Below are 19,890 nucleotides of genomic sequence, written 5' to 3'. Positions count from 1 at the left end.
CTCACGCCCATTTTCCTCAAATATATCAGATAAAAATTTTGAGATGACGATTTTGTTTAAAAAAGTTCCAAGTTCATTGAAGGAAAATTTTGGTGTCGATACAGCCCCCCGCGGCATGGAGGCAAGCGTTGTAAGTTATGTTCTAGGGTCATATATGGTTTTTATGGAAGTGATGCTCGTGTAAACTTCAGAAAAGGCTCATTTGATTGAAAATTGAAAGTTCTAATTCACATCTTAAGAGTCAAAAGACAACGGAGGGCAACTAACCCCCATATCTTTTTTTCCACAAACGCATCAGATAAAAATTGTGAGATAGCCACTCTGTTATAAAACAAAACTCTGGTGTCTAAACGACCCCCTAGGGTCCGAAACATGCGTTATAAGTTATGCCCTGAGGGCATATATGGTTCTTATGAAAGGGTCTCTCTTATAAATTTCAGAAACGGCACATTTTATTGCAAGTTGGAAGTTCTAGTTCACTTTGAAGAGTCAAAACAGATCTGAGGTCAACTAGTCCCCCACGCCCTTTCCCAAAAACCCATCCGATAAATATTTTGAGATAGTTGTTTTGTTGAAAATAGCTCAAAGGTCAGATAACAAAAACCTGGGCTAAATAGCCCCGCAGGGCCCGGGGCTGGCGTTGTATACTATGCCCTGTGGGCATATATTGTTCTTCCGATAAGGGATGCTCGTATAAACTCTAGAGAGGGCTCATCTGATTTCCAATTGAAAGCTTTAGTTCACTTTCTGAGACTCAAAAAATATCTGACGGCAACTAATACCCCCCCATGCCATGACGCTTCAATGTTTCGTTACTTAATAGGTTGTCTCAGTGGCACTTCATACGGGAGGTCGTCGTATAAACTTTGGAGGAGGCTCATTCAATTGGAAAATAGAAGTTCTAGTGGGCTTTCTGAGAGTCAAAAGTGATCAGAGGGCAAACTAGCCCCTCTCCCCCAACTTTTTTCCCCAAATGCATCCGATAAAATTTTGAGATAGACATTTTTTGAAAATTAAATTAAAAAAAAACAAGTCTTTTGAACTGAAAGTGAGGAGCAACATTAGAACTTAAAACAAACAGAAATTATTACTTTCTAAGGGGGTTCGCCCCCTCATCAATACCTCGCTTTGTGCGCTAAAGTTCGCATTTTGTTCCAATTCTTTAAGAATGACCCCTGAATCACAAAAGGGGTTTAATTAGAATGAATAGCTCTTTTAGTTTTAAAATACAACAAATTTGAAAACCAATATAATATTAAAACTTGTTTATTTGAAATAAGTGAAAATAAAGTGGTTAGAGCCTACATTCCTAAAACTAAGATCAATGGAAAAACTACTACACATGTGATTAAATTACTCTATTTTGATAATTCTTATGTTTTAATTAAAGATTTAAGAAGATTACTTGCATCTCAAATAACTAAAAATAGGCATAAAATTCTTGTATGTACATTCTGTGGAACGTACCTTAATGAACAAGAAAAAATTGAAAAACAAAATAAAAAAGAAAATCATGAAGATCCTGACATCATTATGCCAAAACCAGGTTCTAAAATTGAGTTTAAAATGTAACTAAACAAATGACAGTACCCAATTGCATAATAGCTGATTTTAAATCATATAATGAAGAATTTAATCAAAAGAAAGGTAAAAAGACGATTAAAGCAGCAGAGCAAAAGCCATTTGCTTATGGATTCCAAGTATGTTATTCTTTTGATACAACACAAAACAAATACTATGAATATTTTGGTGAATGTTTGGTGAATATTTTGGTAAAATTGAATTTAAAAGTGTAACTAAACAAATGAAAGTACTATACTGTATTGTTGTTGATTTTGGATCGTATAATGAAGAATTTAATCAAAAGAAAGGTAAAAAGACAATTAAAGTAGCTGAGCAAAAGTCATTTCCTTAAGGATTCCAAGTATGTTGTTCTTTTAATACAACACAAAATATTACAAATACTTTGGTGAAGATGCTAGCGGGTATTTTTTAACTACCATAACAGAAGTGTCTACATAAATAGTCAATGAATATGAAAATAGACAGAGAGATCATGGCTATACACAAGGACAAGTAAGAGAAAAATGGAATAATACAACCATTTAAAGCTATCATATTTGTGAAAAGGAAATAATAGATAATTATTTTCATTGAGATAACCACCATATTACGAGTAATATACGCAGATTTGAAATATACTCGTATATTGTATACGAGTACCAATAGTATATTGGTAATATACTCGTGCAGAATGTAATAAAAAACTCCAGAATTCCTAAACATTTCCCTATTGTAATGTAAAATCTCTCAAAATATGACTTGTTTATTTCTTAGACAATTAGTAACTGAATGGATTTTTGATTCAGCAGATACTTTATAAAACAATAACTGCTAATGAAAACCAATACAAAATGCATTTTAGAGATTCGCTCCGTTTTATGGCTTCATCTTTATATCGGCTTTCTGAAAAATTGGCAAATTATGAATGTGGAGTAAACTGCAATCTCTTAAGAAATAGTTTTAAGTATACTTCTGATGTATTTCAAAATACCGAAGAATTCAAGGAAATAGTAAAGAAAGGCATTTATCCCTACAAATATATTGATACCTATGAAAAAATAAATGATACGAAGTTACCTTCAATAGACAAGTTTTATTCTAGATTAACAGGGAAATATATTTCTGAGGAAGAATATATGAGAGCGAAATCTATTTGGAAATTATTTAAATATAAAAAGCTATTAGATTACATTAAATTGTGTCTAAAAGCTGATGTTTTAATATTATCAGATGTCGTTGAAAATTTCTAAAATTCATGCTTAAATAATTATAAACTAGATCCACTGCCACTACACTTCTTTTCAGCACCAAGGCTAACATGGGAAACTTTTCTCAAACACTCTAAAGCTATAATTCTATTTTTTTTTTTTTTTGACGAATATATGTATACCTTTATTGGAAAAGGAGCAAGAGGAGGTGTATCTTAGTGTATGAAAAGATATGCTAAAGCAAAAGCAAATATACAAAAAGCTTTATTCAAATACAACCTTCAAATTGTCTAATGTATTTAGATACTAATAATTTATATGGTTGGGCAATGTCCCGTTAATTAACCTGAAAAAAGGACATTACCTTTATTATTATACTCGGTCATCTAAAATAAAACAACACCTCAGACTACTACCAACAATTAAAAGATTACATTCAATCAGAAATTAATAAGGATAATGTAGGAATCATTTACGAAGTTGATTTGGAATATCCAAGAGAGTAACATAATTTACATAAAGATTTACCACTAGCTCCTAGCTCTATATAAATTAAGCACAAATTTAAATAATAAAATAAACTATGTTGTACATTATAAGAATTTAGAATTTTATTTAAAGCATGGCTTAGTATGTAAAAAAGTACATAGAATACTAGCATCTACTCAGTCACCCTATTTAGAAAAAAATCAATCATAATACTAAATTACGACAAAAAGGAACGAATCATTTCGAGAAAGATTTTTTCACACTCATGAATAATATTTGTTTTGGAAAACCTTGGAAAATATTAGAAAAAGAGCAAGTGTTGAAATAATCACTAGTGATGAAAAAGACAAAAAAATAATTAAAAACATAACTTTAGATCGGAAACAATTTTAGCGAGAATTTCTTGGTAGCCAGAATGGCCAAGTCAAAGATAAATCTAGATTAACCCATTTAGATTGGAATTGCTGCATTAGAGTTATCTAAGTTACTGATGTATGAATTTCATTATGAATGCATGAAACCGAAATATAGTGAAAACATTAACTTATGTCACATGGATACGGATAGCTTTATTAATAATATTCTAACTGGGTATTTTTATGAAAACATTAAAGCTGACCTCCAAGAAAAATTGTATACTTCAGATTACAAAAAAGATAACCCTTGTAACTTCCCTAGATTCAATAAAAAGTGATAGATATGATGAAGGATGAATTATCTGGAGCAATAATGTCTGAGATTGTAGGTTTAAGATCAAAAGAATATACTTATTTAAAAGAGGGTGACGATGAAACCAAAGCAAAGGAAAAACTGAAAGGTATCAAAATGAATATCTTTAAAGGTAAAATAACATTACAGAAATATAAAGATGTATTATTCAAAAAAGTGGAAAGTTTATCAGAAACTCAGTATACTTTAAGAGCAAACAAACATAGAATGTTCTTAGAAAAACAAAATAAAAAAGTTTTAGACCCTAATGACACTAAAAGAAAGGTTTTGAAAAATAAAGTAGACATGGTACCACTGGGATTTAATCCCTTGAAGCTATAAGCTATAATGCATGAAGTTCAGCTAAAAGCTTCAAAGCTATAAACTTCAAAGCTAAAGCTATAAGCTTAAAGCTTTAAGCTTCAGAGCTGTAATCTTCAAAGCTAGAAACTATAAGCTTCAAACCTATAACCTTCAAATCTATAAGCTTCACAGTTGAATTTTACTTAACGAAAATCTTTACCTAGTAAATTGATGGAAAAGCACTTATGAAAGTGTATGAATGTGAATAAGATAAAGATCGTTTCAAAAATAAACATTTGCTAGTACCTCAATTGCCGTTTCAACTATTGATTTGTGGAAACTCTGATTTGCTAAAACCAATTTACTTTTGAACTTGATTTAGGATTACTTATACTTTAAAAAAAAATTACCTGTATGCTAAGAAGAAGATAAATATGAAGATTTAATGATTAGCATGAATGTCTTGGAAGATAAAGCTGACAAGGATCTTTTGGTTTCGAGTAAAGTTAAAGCAATATCCTTAGTGTAGATGACCTATATCCCAAGTGTCAAAATTAAATTATCCTTCATGATTTTGTAACAGAAATTGACTACAAGAAAATTGAAAATTAATCGTGAGAGGTAGAAAACGAAATACGTCAATAATCTATATTTCTCAGAGCTATTTTGATACGCCCAAAATTATACGATTAAACTGTAACTATTTTGCATTTTTTCAAGTGCTGTAATACAAAAGAAATGGATAAAATCAGACACAAACATGAATCTGAATAGTAAACGAAAAATTATCAACTACCTTAATGAAGCAACAAAGAATCAAAGATGTTTACTAATTGATTTGAAAACAAATGATGGATCTCTCAAGTTCAAAAAGATCTTGGACATTAACTTGATAAAATTTGCTTATGCTATATGAACAAGTTTAGAAGCTTAGGAAGTAAATGTCAGAAGTATACAAGTAACGAAAGCAGATTACTGGATGATGATGGTAATCTTGATTTATAATTGAAAGGATTAACTAATACAGGTGATCCAATACAGTGAAAGATGCCATGAATTTACAAAACATTAAAATTGTTTTAAACGATTTCAAGGGTGAAGTTGTTAACCAACCAGTTCTTACAAATCAGTATTTAAGTGAGGATATTAAGAGATTAACTAAAATTTATCAATCACCGGACAATATGTTGACTAAAGTTGATGATAAAGGACTATTAGCAAAATATACCTTAAAAGTAACAAATAAGATATTAATGCAGAAAATAGAAGAATTAGAAATGTCGCAAACCCAAAAAATGGTTTAGATGCAGTGGATTTTTTAACTTTATTGGTATAGTCGAAGGACTTTATGCAGTTACCTGAACTTTTAGACAATTTCGAAAATGTTATATTAAATATAGTTGAAAAAATCCCAATGAAGCATTACAGAAGAGAATGAAAGGAAGATTGAGGTAAAAATCAAGCATATGAAGGTTTTGAAAAGAGTATTACAAAAATCTTTAACTTGGAATTTTTAGTATGAGCACCCACTCCATAAAAACCTTATATGCCCCCAAGGCTAAATTAAAGCTCATGCCTCAGGGCTCAGAAACATTTGGTGAAAAGATGGGTAGTTGAGTGGGGGGAACTAGAACTTTCAATTTAAACCAAATGAGCCACCTCTATAGTTTATACAACAATTACTTCCATAAGAGCCTTAAATACAGCAGGGTAACTTACAACCCTTGGCATCAGGCTCTGGTGGTTTGCATCAGCCTCAAAGGCCTTGTTATATGATCTTTGGGCTATTTTGAATAAAAAGACTGTCTCAAAATATCTATTGCATGTATTCCGGGAAAACACGACGTTTGTGTGTGTGTGTGTGTGAGGGGGGGTTTGCAACGCTCTGATCATTTTGACTTTTTAAAATGGCATTAGAACTTCTAACTACCAATACAATGAGTTCTCTCCACAGCATATATGACTACCTTTTCTATAAGAACCTTATATGCCTTATTAGGGCATAACCTATACCCTCAGAGGCATACATGATCCCATGACTATTTTGAATAAAATGACTGTCTAAAAATTTCTTATTCCATGTAATTTGGGAAAACAAGACGTGTTGGGGAGGGAGGGGGATTAGACGCCTTCTGGTCACTTTGACTCTTAGAAAGGGTACTAGAAATTCAGATTACCAGTCCAATGAGTCCCCACCAAAATATATACAACAACCCTTTCTACAAAAAAAACCTTGGGACATAATGCCCCTTGGGCATAACACAAATCCTTATCCTGAGGGCTGTCGGGGCCGGGGTGTCCTCCTCAAATACAAAATTTCCGAACCCTTCAACTAAAAGGAACAAAGTTGGAATCTACAAATTTTTATCGGATGTCTTTGGCTAAATGATGAGCGGGGGGAGGGGGCTGGCTGCTCTCAGATCACTTTTGACTCTTAAAGGGCTACGATAATTTTTTATTCTAAATCAAATTAGACCTATATGAAGTTAATGCGACCACACATTCCATAAAAACCTTATGTTATCTCATGGCATGAAATACAACCCCGTCCCCATGGCATTGGGGGGAGGGGCTGTCAACCATAGAGACATTGTTATATGTTCTTTGTACTTTTTGAGCAAAATTGCCATCTCACAATTTTAATCAGATTCGTTTGGTGAAGAGGGGCAGTCGAGGGGGAGCTACCTACCCTCTATCTCTTTTGACTCTTAAAAGGGAACTAAAACTTCCAATTTTTAACCAAATGATACTCCTCTTAAGTTTAAACAACCATCCTTTCTATAAAAATCTTAAAAATCTCCTGAGCATAATTTGTAACCCTTGCCCAGACTTTTGGGTTTGTTTCGACCCCAAAAGCCTTTTTATTTGATATTTAGACAATTCTGAATAGATGCATATCTCAAAATTTCTATTAAATGCATTTTGGGACAATACGAGGTGTTTTGTGGGAGGGAGGGGACCTGCCCTTCGATCACTTTGACTCTTAAAAAGAGCACTGGAGCTTCCGATTACTAAACCAATGACCCCTTCGAAGTTTATATGACCACGCTTTCTAAAAAAACTTTATATACCCCAAGAACATAACTTACAACCCTAGCCCTGAGGGCTGGTAGGATTTATTATCCTCAAATACATAATTGAAAGACACAAATGAAAGACGGTGGGAGCAGTGAATATGTTAAAAGTAGAATAGCTAAGGCTCAGGGTGTTTTTTTCACAGTTAAAAAAAAGTTTGGAGGAATAGGAAGATAAGTCTGCAAACAAAGATTAGAATGTTGGATGCTAACAGTAATGACAGTGGTCAAACATGGCTTAGAAGCAAGGGTGCTCCGAAAATTGGATGAAAATTTACCAGATGTTTTCCAGAGAAATTGCCTACGGATTGTCCTGGGTCCCCGGCTGGCTGACCGTATTTCAAACAGTAGGCTGTACGAAAAATGTGGTTCAATCCCGCTTTCTAGGGCTACAATGAAAGAAAGGTTGAGATGGCTAGGCCAAGTTCTGCGGATGATGGATGACAGATTGCGGAAGATTGTCCTTTTTCGTCAAACCTTCTGGGGCTACACGGAAACCAAGTCGTCCTTGTCAGGGGTGGGAGGATGACAAAAATTAAGATTTAAAGAAAATGGAAAATTCCTGGGAGGGTGTAAAGAGGGATGCCTTGAATATATTAGGTTGAAGGAGGAGCATGTGTAGCTGTGTTGGCCTCAAGCGGCTTGGTGCTGCAATGAATTATTATTAGTAGTAGTAGTTAAAACATAATTTACGGACCTTTCAAACACGTTAAACAAAATAGCTATATCAAAATTTTCATTGGAAGTGTTTGGGAAAATAATCGGTGTGGCGGGAGGTCATTTGTCATCCCATCACTTTTAAATAATAAATAGGGTACTAGTCCTCTCAGTTCCCAATCGAATCCACCCTTTTTAAAGTTTCTACAACAACACTTTCTATAAAAACCTTATGTGTCCCAGGGCCTAAATAAAAACCATTTCCTTGAGGGCTGTGAGGAGATTGTAATCTTCAAAAAGCTAATATTCGGACCTTTCAACTACATTGAACAAAATCGTTATCTCAAACTTTTGATCGGATGTGCTTTGGGAAATTTCGGACGTGGGAGGAGGGCTAGTTGCCCTCCAATCACTTTTGCCTATTACAAAAGGCACTAGCCCTTTCAATTTTGAAGTTTCAATGACAACTCTTTTGATACGAAGTGCCCTGGTCTAAGACAAACCAAACAAATAAATAAATAATACACTGTGCTTGCATCGTTCTTGACTAAGGCAGCGCTATTGCGCTGCCTATAAAAAACGGCACTAGAATCAAATTTGAATAAAATTAGCTCCTTTTCAAGTTTCAAAGATATTTTAAGTAATTATGGTTGGGGACTACCTATGATATTGCTTATATGCTCTTTAGAAAACCTGCATGCATACACTTTTTTCGTTTAGTTGAAGCTCCTCCTAAATGTTTCCTAAAAGTTTCACCTTAATACCCTTACAGTAATTAGTTACACTAACTGTAGTGGTAGTATTACCAGTGTATTACCATTCGATATCCAGAATTCGAATAATCTTGCTTCATTCAAGCGAGCAGCGACCGGTCATTACAAGAAAATCGTTTTTTTTTTTCTAGTTACCTTTTTCCATAATTTTCTATCTTTTTTATGTAAAGTTATAACTTAGGCTGTTTTTTCCTTTCCTTTTTTTTCTTCTTTCCTTTTTTCCTTTTTATTAGTGGTCAGTTGGTTTGTTCCGTTTGTTTTTTCCTGTTTAATTAATATTAGTTATTTCCCTGCCCTAGCCAAGCACTCATTTCGTGCTTTCCTGGCAGGAATGTCATTTTTTGTATTTTTTATGCGTTTAAATAAATAAATATGAAATGAAAATAAAAATTTAATGAAATAGAAGCATACACATAGTGCCATCTGGCTAGCTCAAAATCTCCAACAACTTATACTTGAAGGTCTAAATTAAAAATATAAGCTGTTCTTCAGATATTGCTTTGTCACCTTTTTGAAAGTCCACATGCTCATTGTCTCTTTTGGTTTATTTCAACATCCACCAAAATATTCCTTAAATGCTCCTCCTTAATGTTCTTAGCTTGCAGAGTCGAAATAGTTAAAGCAGAGTATGCACATAGCACCTTTGGTTTCTTCAACATCCCCTTCAACAAACGCTAAAAGTTTCAGCTTAATACCGTCAACCATTTCTGGAGCAAATCTGCTTGGTAGCCTGTGTGGGCTCAGTGTGTTTCAAATTAGCTCCATACACTCTCTGTCCCAATTTTTGTCCAAATTTTTCACCTTAATATCCTAATTTTAATAGCAGCAGTAGTAGTAGTAGCAGTAGAATTAATTTTAGCACCCAAAGCTTTAGTGGTAGTAGTATTAACAGAAGTAGTAATAATTAGTAGTAGTAATAGAATGAGCACAAGCAGTGGCATTAGGATGCATGTATTTTCATTTGGCTAGTTCAACATCCCTCACAACAAGACCTGTTATTTTCAACTTCATACAACAAACTGCACCCAGATGGCAAGTTGTGACTCAGTTCACATTTCTCTCTCAAAATTTCGTGAAAATTTCATCTTCCTAGCCTTAGGCATAGTTGTAATAGTAGTCACAGTAGCAGGATTGATATTACTAGTAGTAATATTGAATACCAGTAGTACTACTAGCGTTAGTAGTATTAACATATTGCCTTTTGGTCAGTAGAACATCCCTCCCATCAATTCTTGGAAATTTTAACTTAATACAAGTAGCCATCGCTATGATATTGCTGATATGTCCTTTTGAAAACCTGTACCTTCATATAGTTTTTGAAATTTTCACCTCATTGCTCTTAACCTTACAAGTAGTTAGAATAAAAGTAGTAGTAGCAGTAGTAGGAAATGTAGCAGTAGTATTAGCAGTAATGTGCACATATTACCTTTTGGTGAGACGATCTTCACCTTTAAGCGTTCTCTGAAAGTTCCAACTTAAGCCCCAAATCAATTTTTGAGATGCGATATTTTGACAGTGTGCATGCACATAGCGTCTTTTGATTTAGTTCAAATTCTCCTTAATATTTTAAATGGGGCCCCTGTGATACTAGTGGTGGCGGTAGTTTTAGTTATATTGGTAGCATGCAAAAATTGGCTTTTGATTATATCCCTTATCATTACCCTAATTTTCCAAATTAATATACTCAGTTATTCCTGTGTTACACTTTTTTGACAATCCATATACGCATAACGTGTTTCAATTTAGTTCAACACTCTCCTCAACATTCTTTGAAAGGCTCATCTGAATGTCCTTCGTCTTCTGGGAAAGTAAAGTTCAAATATGTATACCTTTCTTAATTACACATACTATGTGCATAAAATGAACGAATTCCATAACTTACAGCCCTTGTTCTGAGAACTGTCTGGAAGTTAACACCCCAAAGACATTATCACTGGAACTTTCAACAAGGATGAACAAAATAGATCCCTTAAAGTTTTAATCGGATATGATTTGGGGAATGATAGGCTTGGGGGATTGCCTTCAATTTATTTTTGACTCTTAAAAAGGGTACTAAAATTTCCGACTTCCAATCTAATGAACTCCATCCGATTCAAAGTTTATACGACCACCCGTAACATAAAAACCGAAAATGCCCAGGAACATAGCATACAACCTTTGCTCATGAACACCTGGGGGATTGGGTCCCCCATAAAGATATTGCTGTATGATTTTTGGACTATTGGTAACAAAATGGCAATCTTATAATTTTATTGAATGTTTATTGGTAAAAGAGGATGTCATGGAGGCGGAACATGATGGAGAGCTAGTTCCTCTCCATAATCTTTGAATCTTAAAAGAGAACTATAACTATACTTTTTCAATAAAATGACCCTCTGCTAAAGTTCACATGACCACCCCTTCCATTAAAACCTTATATGTCTCTATAGCACAACTTACAACCCTTAACCCCAGACTCTGGAGGATGCCATCTACCCCAAAGGTCATATTACATGTTTTTTGAACTATCTTTAAACCAATTGCTATCTCCTGATGTTTTCTTCTGAATACCTGATGGTTTTTTTCGGCGGCAGCCCGCACACATTGTACTATAAACTTCCATCCCACGTTTACTGTTGATGTTGGGTCTTCAATCGAAGGATTTAATAATAATAAATAAGAATTTATTTCTTACCCACAAAAACATTATAAAAGTATTAAAATGTGTAGTAAAAACAATGAAATACACACAAATAATGCAAAACAAAAAACGAAAAATAATGACTATAGTAATTTTTTTTTTTACATTAAATAAACACAAAAATTAAACAAACACACACACACAAATAAAAAAAACGAACTATAGAGAAATAAAAAAACAACAAAGAAATAAAATACAAACAAGAAATGAAATGCACAAAAAAAAAGTTAACCAACGAAAGATAACTATAGAAAACATTTTACAAGATGATTATGAGGAGAAAGCCCATCATGAGCAGTACCTGAGAGCTTCCCAGCTTTATTGCTGCTTTTCCAAGTTTAATTTTATATCAGATACACCATATTTAAGAATTAGAATCCGGTTACGTGTCCGAGGGGGAATAAGAAAAAGAAACTTACAGCACCTGAAATAACTATTCCGGATTCTTTTTAAATCAATTTTTCTCATGTTTGGATAATTTCCTGCTGTATAAAGGACAGATTGATCGCAATATGTAGATTAGAGTTTTTGCCAGCGCCCGTCTGTTATATTTCCCTCGATTGGGAAAAATTTTCCCATATCCAAATTGTATTTTTTTAGAAATGTCGTAAACAGTGCGCTGACGAAAACTGGAAAGATTACTAGTAAGGCTTATGCCTAACCACCGTAAAGAATCAACAGACGGAATAGAGAAAGTGTCGCAATTAAGAGGAGATGAAGAAGTTGAAGCGAAAGATAAAAACTCACACTTCTCTTTATTCAACGAAAGGCCAATCCCAGAAAAAGCAGTGGAAACAAAAGATACCATTTTGGAGAGACCAGTCCTAGTCCGACTAATTAGGAGCAAATCATCAGAATAAGCCAGATAATGAATGAATGAATGAACTTTATTACCCGTAAAAATAAAAAATAAAACACAAAGTACAGAGTATTATAAATAAACAAAAAAAACGATAAACATCGAAGAAAAAAAAAATAAAACTAACTAAAGACAACATGGACTAATTAACCAGTATCAATATGGAAAAAAGGCTGCAAAGGGTCATAAATGTGAATAGAGTTGATAGATTTTTTACATAAATAATCACTGGAAGACCTAATCCGAGAAGGCACATCAATTAAACCAAATTGAGCAATTATTGTTTTTGTTTTGGTGCCATCTAGGAAGCCGGAGGAGGAATTTGCAATATCTGAAACAAGCCGTACGTAGAGTATGTCGATCTTTCTTATGAAACAGATGAGCCATGCCTGATAAAAACAAAAGCACAGGGGCACAATAAGCGTTATAAATCATGCACAAACCGTTGCGGTTACAGCGGCTTTTGTTTGGGGATATTTTGCCTTAAGCGACGCGTAGGTTTTTCACGGCTTGATTCACTAGGGATGAACAGGTAGTGGAAAGTGTTGAGCCGGAACACAGACCAAGCCAACTAACTAATGAAGAACATGGTAGAACTGAAGTCCCAGCAACGAATGGAGCGACCGAATAAGGGCTATTAAAAAAAATAAACTCGCATTTAGACGCATTAACTGAGAGTCCAATCTTAGATAGTTCATTGCTTAATATAGTAAAATTAGAAAGCAATCGACGGCGAGTCCGGGCAACAATAAGAACGTCATCTGCATATGCAATAGAAGACAAACCCATATTACCGTAAAAAACAGAACTTCTAAGGGGACGCAGGCACGATGCAAGCACGCATTTAAATATACTAGGAGACAATACGGCACCTTGCCGAACTCCCTTATTAATTTTTACCGGGTCAGATATTTGGCCATTCCAGGAAACTTGAATTATAGACATTGAATACCGAGAAGACAATAAACCTAGTACGGAAGGATTTACACCTGAAGCAGCAAGGGAAAATAGAGCCTGAGAGTGCACAATATTGTCGAAAGCTCCAGAAATATCAACAGTAAGACAGTATAAAGACATTTTAGTTTTTACGGTATCTTTCATGAGTCGGCTTAAAGCATCATGTGCATGGGAGCAACCGAAACTTTTCCGAAAACCAAATTGAAAAGGCGTAAAATCACAATTCGACTCAATTTCCGGTAGTGACAAATGTTCAAGCAACTTACTTAAAAAATACGATACTGTAATGGGACGATAATTCACACATGACGTGGGGTCCTTGCCTCGCTTTTGAATAGACGTTACGCGGCCACAAAGGAAACTATCAGGAACAAGCGACTGTGCTAAGCAGGACTGGAAAAATATTTGTAGATGGTTAAGTAGAGCAGGACAATCATAAGCAAAAAATCGGTAAGAAAGGCCGTCACCATCAAGGCTATTTGAACGCTTATTTTTTCTTAAAGCCCGGCGAATCTCAGATATTGCTACAGGCTGGACGTGAGCCTGCAGGAGACGGTATGGTAAAAGCGGTTTAAGCAAGTTATAATAAAAAGACTGAAGAAAACTATTAAATACACTGAACACACGCTTATAATGATCAACAAAATTAGTTAGCTGGAGACAAGATAGGGTAAATGGGGAACATTTCTCACTATTAATAGCTTTGTTCCAGGAGGCCTTATCGGTGGGGCCTGGCCATGCATTCAAGCGTGCAATATTCAAACTGGTCTTATATTCAAGTTTACACTTTTGTTTCACAGAGAAAACAGCTCGGGACGATGGTCGGTCACATGATATCCACATACGTAGCCAAAATTTGGCTTTTTGCTTAGCACGTTTTATTTCAGGATCGTTCTAACGTTCCAATTAGGCTTTCTTGTACCAATCGAAGCTTTATCCACAGGCACTGCAGCTTTGGAAGCTGATTTAAGGCAATGGACAATTTGATAATAATAGCAATTTAGGTCAACTCTACTTGAAGGCGAGGAAACTGACGTTCGCAGCAGGTGATATGGCACTTTTATGGTCGACAGTAAAGCAATTAGCGTAGCAAGGTATAGTGGGACATTAGCACGATCCCAGCTCAACTTCGTATGCCACTTCGGCTGAACCGAAAGGGTTTTGCCAGATAGCTCACAGGACACATTACAGCTAAGAATAAGATGATCGTCATCAATATTCTCTTCGTCCACCCTGACAATCGATGATATTAAGCTGGAACTGGAAGAGATCTCGTGATCCAGGTTCGATTTTGAACAGCCTCTGTTATGAATATACGTGAATGGGAGGCTCTTAACTGCAACATAATATATGCTAGGAAGTGATTCTAGCAAGAGAATTGACCTATCGGAGGTACCAAGAATGTCACAGTTAAGGTCACCAGCTAAAACCCAATTTAGGTCTTTCAAACGTAGACTTTCGAGTAAAGACTTTAAACTGGAGCAACATTTAGCGAAAGATGTGAACGATGCTATAGAACGTCGATCGCAAGGTAAATAAACGTTTATAAAGGCGGTACTGTCACATTGAATCCCTAAGATGTTATCATTACAATGAATCACAGAGGGCTTTGATGGGGAACAGAAGAAAATTGCTAGGCCACCGGAAGGGCGGCCTCTAGTCTTCTTGGCCTCTTGCGAAAAAATAATGGTGGACAGAAGATCGCTTCAGGCTAGAAACGTTTGATTTGGTCAAAAGATGCTCTAGCAAGAACACTATGTCATGGACTAATAATCCTTTGTCTTTGTCTTTTGTGCCGTTAATATTGAGAAAAGAAAAACTTAAAATAGTGGCTTGGTTCATTTTGGAGCAGAGTTCAGAGCGCGTTTGATCACTGGGCAATTCATACTATAGGAAACATGAGCTTCGCCGCAGTTGGCACATTTCGGAGCCTCTAAGCAAGGACTGTCCTTAGTATTGGAATGGCATCCAGAACATTTAGAGCATTTCATCTCATTCGGGGCACATGGGCAGTGAGCTAACGAATGATGGATACCTTGGCATCTAAGACACCATCTGGGCAGTTCTTTGTATTCCGATATTTTAAAAGACTCGTAACCCAAGCGCAGACCTGTGGCGATGGCAGATTTTAGTGCAGCGGAAATAAGGAACTCTAAATGGAATGTATGAGAAGAGCCGATTTGGCTGGCCTCAACAAGACCAGGAATAGCGGAGATGAGTATACTGCTAGAAACACTATCGGGAAGTCCCCCAATTACTCCAAGAGGTTTGAGATCAATCACTTTAGCAAGAATATTTGGATAGCTTGCAACAGCAGATGCGGCAAGAGAATCGGCGGAAACTTTATTCCGCGTAACAACGAGGTACGAGGGTTTGCGATTGGTACCCTTACTTTCTGAGACCAAAGAACTATTCATAGACGTTGCTGGACTATTGAGGTGACCAAGGGATTTTAGCTGATCAAGACACTGGTTGACTTTGGTGGTAAGGATAGAATAAGCTGACGCCGGAATGCTAGGGAATTCAGAGGGGGATTTGATCACGAACTCTGGAATATCAATATTTTCTGCAGAGCAGCGAGAAAGAGTAGTGATACTATTCTTAGCACTGGGTCCCGAACGACAAGGTATAGGCTCATCTGGGAAGCAATTGCTATATAAAAGTTTCTTAGCACCAAGAACATCTTCATACGGGAAAAAATCACTAGCGTATTTTACAATCGACTGATGGTCCAACCCCTCATCGAGATTGTGCTGAGCAAAATTCAAAACTGGGCAATAATAAAGTTTACTGGTATTCCAATTGTCCATGGTAAGCAAATTTCACTCACGATTCGGCATCAGTCCAAAAACAATTAAGCGAAAAAGGTATATCCACAGAGAAGTTCTCAATTAGCAACTAGCGTCAATTTCTCAACTAGCGTATTTCACAATCGACTGATGGTCCGACCCCTCATCGAGATTGTGCTGAGCAAAATTCAAAACTGGGCAATAATAAAGCTTACTGGTATTCCAATTGTCCATGGTAAGCAAATTTCACTCACGACTCGGCATCAGTCCAAAAACAATTAAGCGAAAAAGGTATATCCACAGAGAAGTTCTCTATTAGCACAATTATGAAATGATCCACACTGGCTAAATGAATGCAATGAGAATAAATAATAACTTATCTTTGAGTGGGGCAAGTAATCCAGTGATTTGTAATTAATTCGAATATTTCAATGCGCGACTCAGATGATTGTAGTGCTGAATACTAACTCACAGCCACAATCCATAAATAATCCTTAAGCCGTAATCATATACAAGTTTATAAATTTATCTAACAAGTTTCAATTACAGGTTCAAAAGTATTTCACTTGTTATTTATTCCAAACAGGTCCAAATTATTTATTCCAATAAGAAACATATGAAAAATCAGATAAATACGTAAAGGACATTTTTTCTAGTAGACCAGAAATAAAAATTTTGAAAAGCATGGGTGACAAAACGCCACCTTGTCTTACGCCTCTTTTACTTTAATAGTAGTAGTTGGAGAAGATTTCAAACTATGGAAAGAGTTAGAATACCAATACAGCAGAAGCTGAATAACTGAAAAATTAACACCTGAAATCTAAAGGGAATAAAAAAGCTGGGAACGTATTGCACTGTCAAATGCTTGGGAAAGATCTAAAGCACAAATATAAATAACTTTGCTCTTAGAATTATTATCCAGAAGAAGAGATGCTAAAATACGATGAGGATGCTGACAACCTACCCCAGGCCGACAACCAAACTGGTTCTCTCCTTCATTAGTCCTTTCTTTAGTCATTTTAGCACTTCATTGGTGTTAAAAATACGATGAGGATGCTGACAACCCACCCCAGGCTGAAAACCAAACTGGTTCTCTCCTTCATTAGTTCACAACTTTGCGAAAGATGAACTTTAGATTTTTCATCCATATTAATAGAGTCAGAACATCTAACAACAGAAAAAAAATTGAATAATAATGCTTCTGCCAGATAGATGGTGGTATGGCATCACTGCAAGAATAAGCATTTTCAAGCCTTTCAGAATTAATCACTTTACGCCATTCACGTTTATTCAAGGGGAAATCCATGCCACGGTACCTTACTGACCTAAGATACTTCTTGTAATCTGCTTTAGTTTTTTTTTTTTTTTTTTTTTTTTTTAATCCACAACACACCCTGATTTGCAAACCTGTTAGCAAGATTTACACAGTACGCTTGTCGAAGACTCTTGTCCTGGAGCTCCAGAAAGTCAAAGGACTTGATAGTGTTCTTAAATTAATTCACGGTCCTTCACCTTGAGTTTATAAATAGTAATCACCAGTTGGTGGTCATAGTATGAACCTGTACCACGGTAAGTTCACATCCTCCAGCGATCGTCTATGACGCTTTTTCAATAATACTTGGTCAATCTGGCTTCTTGTAACACTGTCAGGTGAAGTTCAAGTATATTTATGTACTTCATAGTGGGGGAAACCATGATCTACTTACTATCAGACTAGGGCTAGCACACATATCAACCAGACACACTCTATTATCAACGATAACACCCACGCTATATCGGCCAAGCAAATAAGCCACAAAACTATTATCATTACTAATTTTGGCATTAAAGTCGCCAAACACAACTAATACTTCGTGTTCAGATACTGTATCGAGTATATCATTCAAATCAATATATAAACTATCCTTGGTGTTCACTCCAGCATCGTTTGTGGTGGCATGGGCTGCAACGACGGTAAGTTTAGAATGGGACCTTCCAAAACGAGTCTTAAGTCTGTATTCATTCTTAGGTACAATTCTGGCATCGAATTCTTTGCTTGTTTACTGACAGCAAGGGCAACTCCGGCTTTGCGTCTCTTCTCTTTACTGGAGAAGAAGGCTCCATAGTTGTCAATATATATTGAACCAGAGCCAGTCAGCCTGGCTTCAGAAATAGCTGCTATCTCAATCTTATATGATTTGAATTCTAATCATGCACTTTAGATGGTAAAATTGTGTGTAAGGATTAACAGTCCTGATATTCCAAAAAGCAAAACGAAAAGTTTCATTATCGGTCAAAAATCGTGTCCAGGGACGATCAGTAATCGTTTCCAGAAAAATCAAATTAGGTCCGAGGGTTTTCGTTGTCGTTCAGAAAATCATCAAAAAATTTTCATAGGAATAGGGAATTAGCCTATCGCCCGACCCTCCTACTTTCCTGATTTGGGACAGGCTACTCACCCCGAGAGGTAAAGATCTTAACAGATGGAGTAAAAGTATTTTTGAAATATTCTTTTTCTGTGGTAAGACCAAAATAACGCGCCATGTGGATAATTATTTAATTTATATATTTAAGGTGCATCTTTTATCTAATATTGGAAACTTCATTTTTATAATTAAGCGTAAAGAGCGTAAAGGCCTGTTCAGAGGCTTCAGAAAACCATGAAAACCCATTATTATAATGGAAAAAATCCACCATACGGATTAATTTTTGCGTTCGGAGCTTTCACTTATTTTCATATGGGATCAGCTGGCTTTTCGCCCTTTCGTTATTCGTCGAGTGAAAATGAGCGAACAGCTTTGAAATTGGAAAGCATTTTAATGTTAAGCCGACTTAAAAGACTAAAAAACGAAAAAAACTTGACAAGCACAGAATTTTGGACAGGTTAACAAAAATTCGATTCGTACACCTCTGCTATATTTCTTAAGCATTTTTTAAAGCTAATTTAAAGCCTTTTTTTCTAATCACAGATTTAAGTTTCGGAGCTCGGGGCAATACAGCTTAATATTTTGAATCTTGGGAAAGTCAAACCCTTCTGATACATGTTTCAGTTCAATTCAACCCCATCTAATATACTTGTTGATGAATGATCTAACAAATACGCCTATGGGAATATCCACTTTTTGGAATAAAAATGGATGTCGCACAATACTGCTTTTTATAAAATAAAGGTAGTCTATTCTTTGTACACCCACATTCTAAAAACAATATTGACAACGACCCAACTCATAAGGGTAGAGTCACTCTGTCAGTTGCCCCAAAAGATCAAAATTAAAGGGAAGGAACTCGGCAAAGTATTAAATAAGGCTGGCCACCACTGAAATGTAGATCAATAGCTCACTAATTTATACGTACAAACGACTCCAGAAAAATATTTCACAAATACTCCACAACAAAAAACAATATATATTGTTATAATCATTATAATAACAAAGAACAACCTGGTTAACCAACAACAACAACAACAACAAATTAAAATAAAATAATTTCCAGCAGGATAGGCATGGAAGGCTACCCCGAAATTGGCACTCTAAAACAAACAAACACACGTACAAAGATATATAATATATCACTAAAACAAACAAACACACGTACAAAGATATATAATATATTTTAATATTCCATCAGCATTGGTCAACAGACAATTTTTAATATTTATTTCTTTGCTTTCGGCTAAGATTCCCGGAGCATATCCATTAGAGTGTTAAAACTGTATTTATGGAAGAAGAAGAAACATCAGAAACATCTCTGTACCTTCAATGAATATAAACTTGGAAATGCAGCTGCGTGATCAATTTCCTCAGAGATCAAAGATAATCATGACATATTGTTTTTTCTTTATTTTTGTTAAT

General features: G+C 35.4%; 1 protein-coding gene across 1 annotated transcript in view; it reads right to left on the bottom strand.

Annotated features, from left to right (window-relative positions):
* LOC136032317 (trypsin-1-like) overlaps nucleotides 1-19,890 on the bottom strand; it is a 251,733-nt gene that overhangs the window by 173,975 nt on the left and 57,868 nt on the right. The gene's annotated exons all lie outside the window — the stretch shown is intronic.

Source organism: Artemia franciscana, chromosome 10 (assembly GCF_032884065.1).
Source record: "Artemia franciscana chromosome 10, ASM3288406v1, whole genome shotgun sequence".
In the NCBI taxonomy this organism is placed as follows: Eukaryota; Metazoa; Arthropoda; class Branchiopoda; order Anostraca; family Artemiidae; genus Artemia; species Artemia franciscana.
The sequence above is the reverse complement of the archived record's forward strand: the minus strand, read 5'-3'. Positions and strand labels throughout refer to the sequence as shown.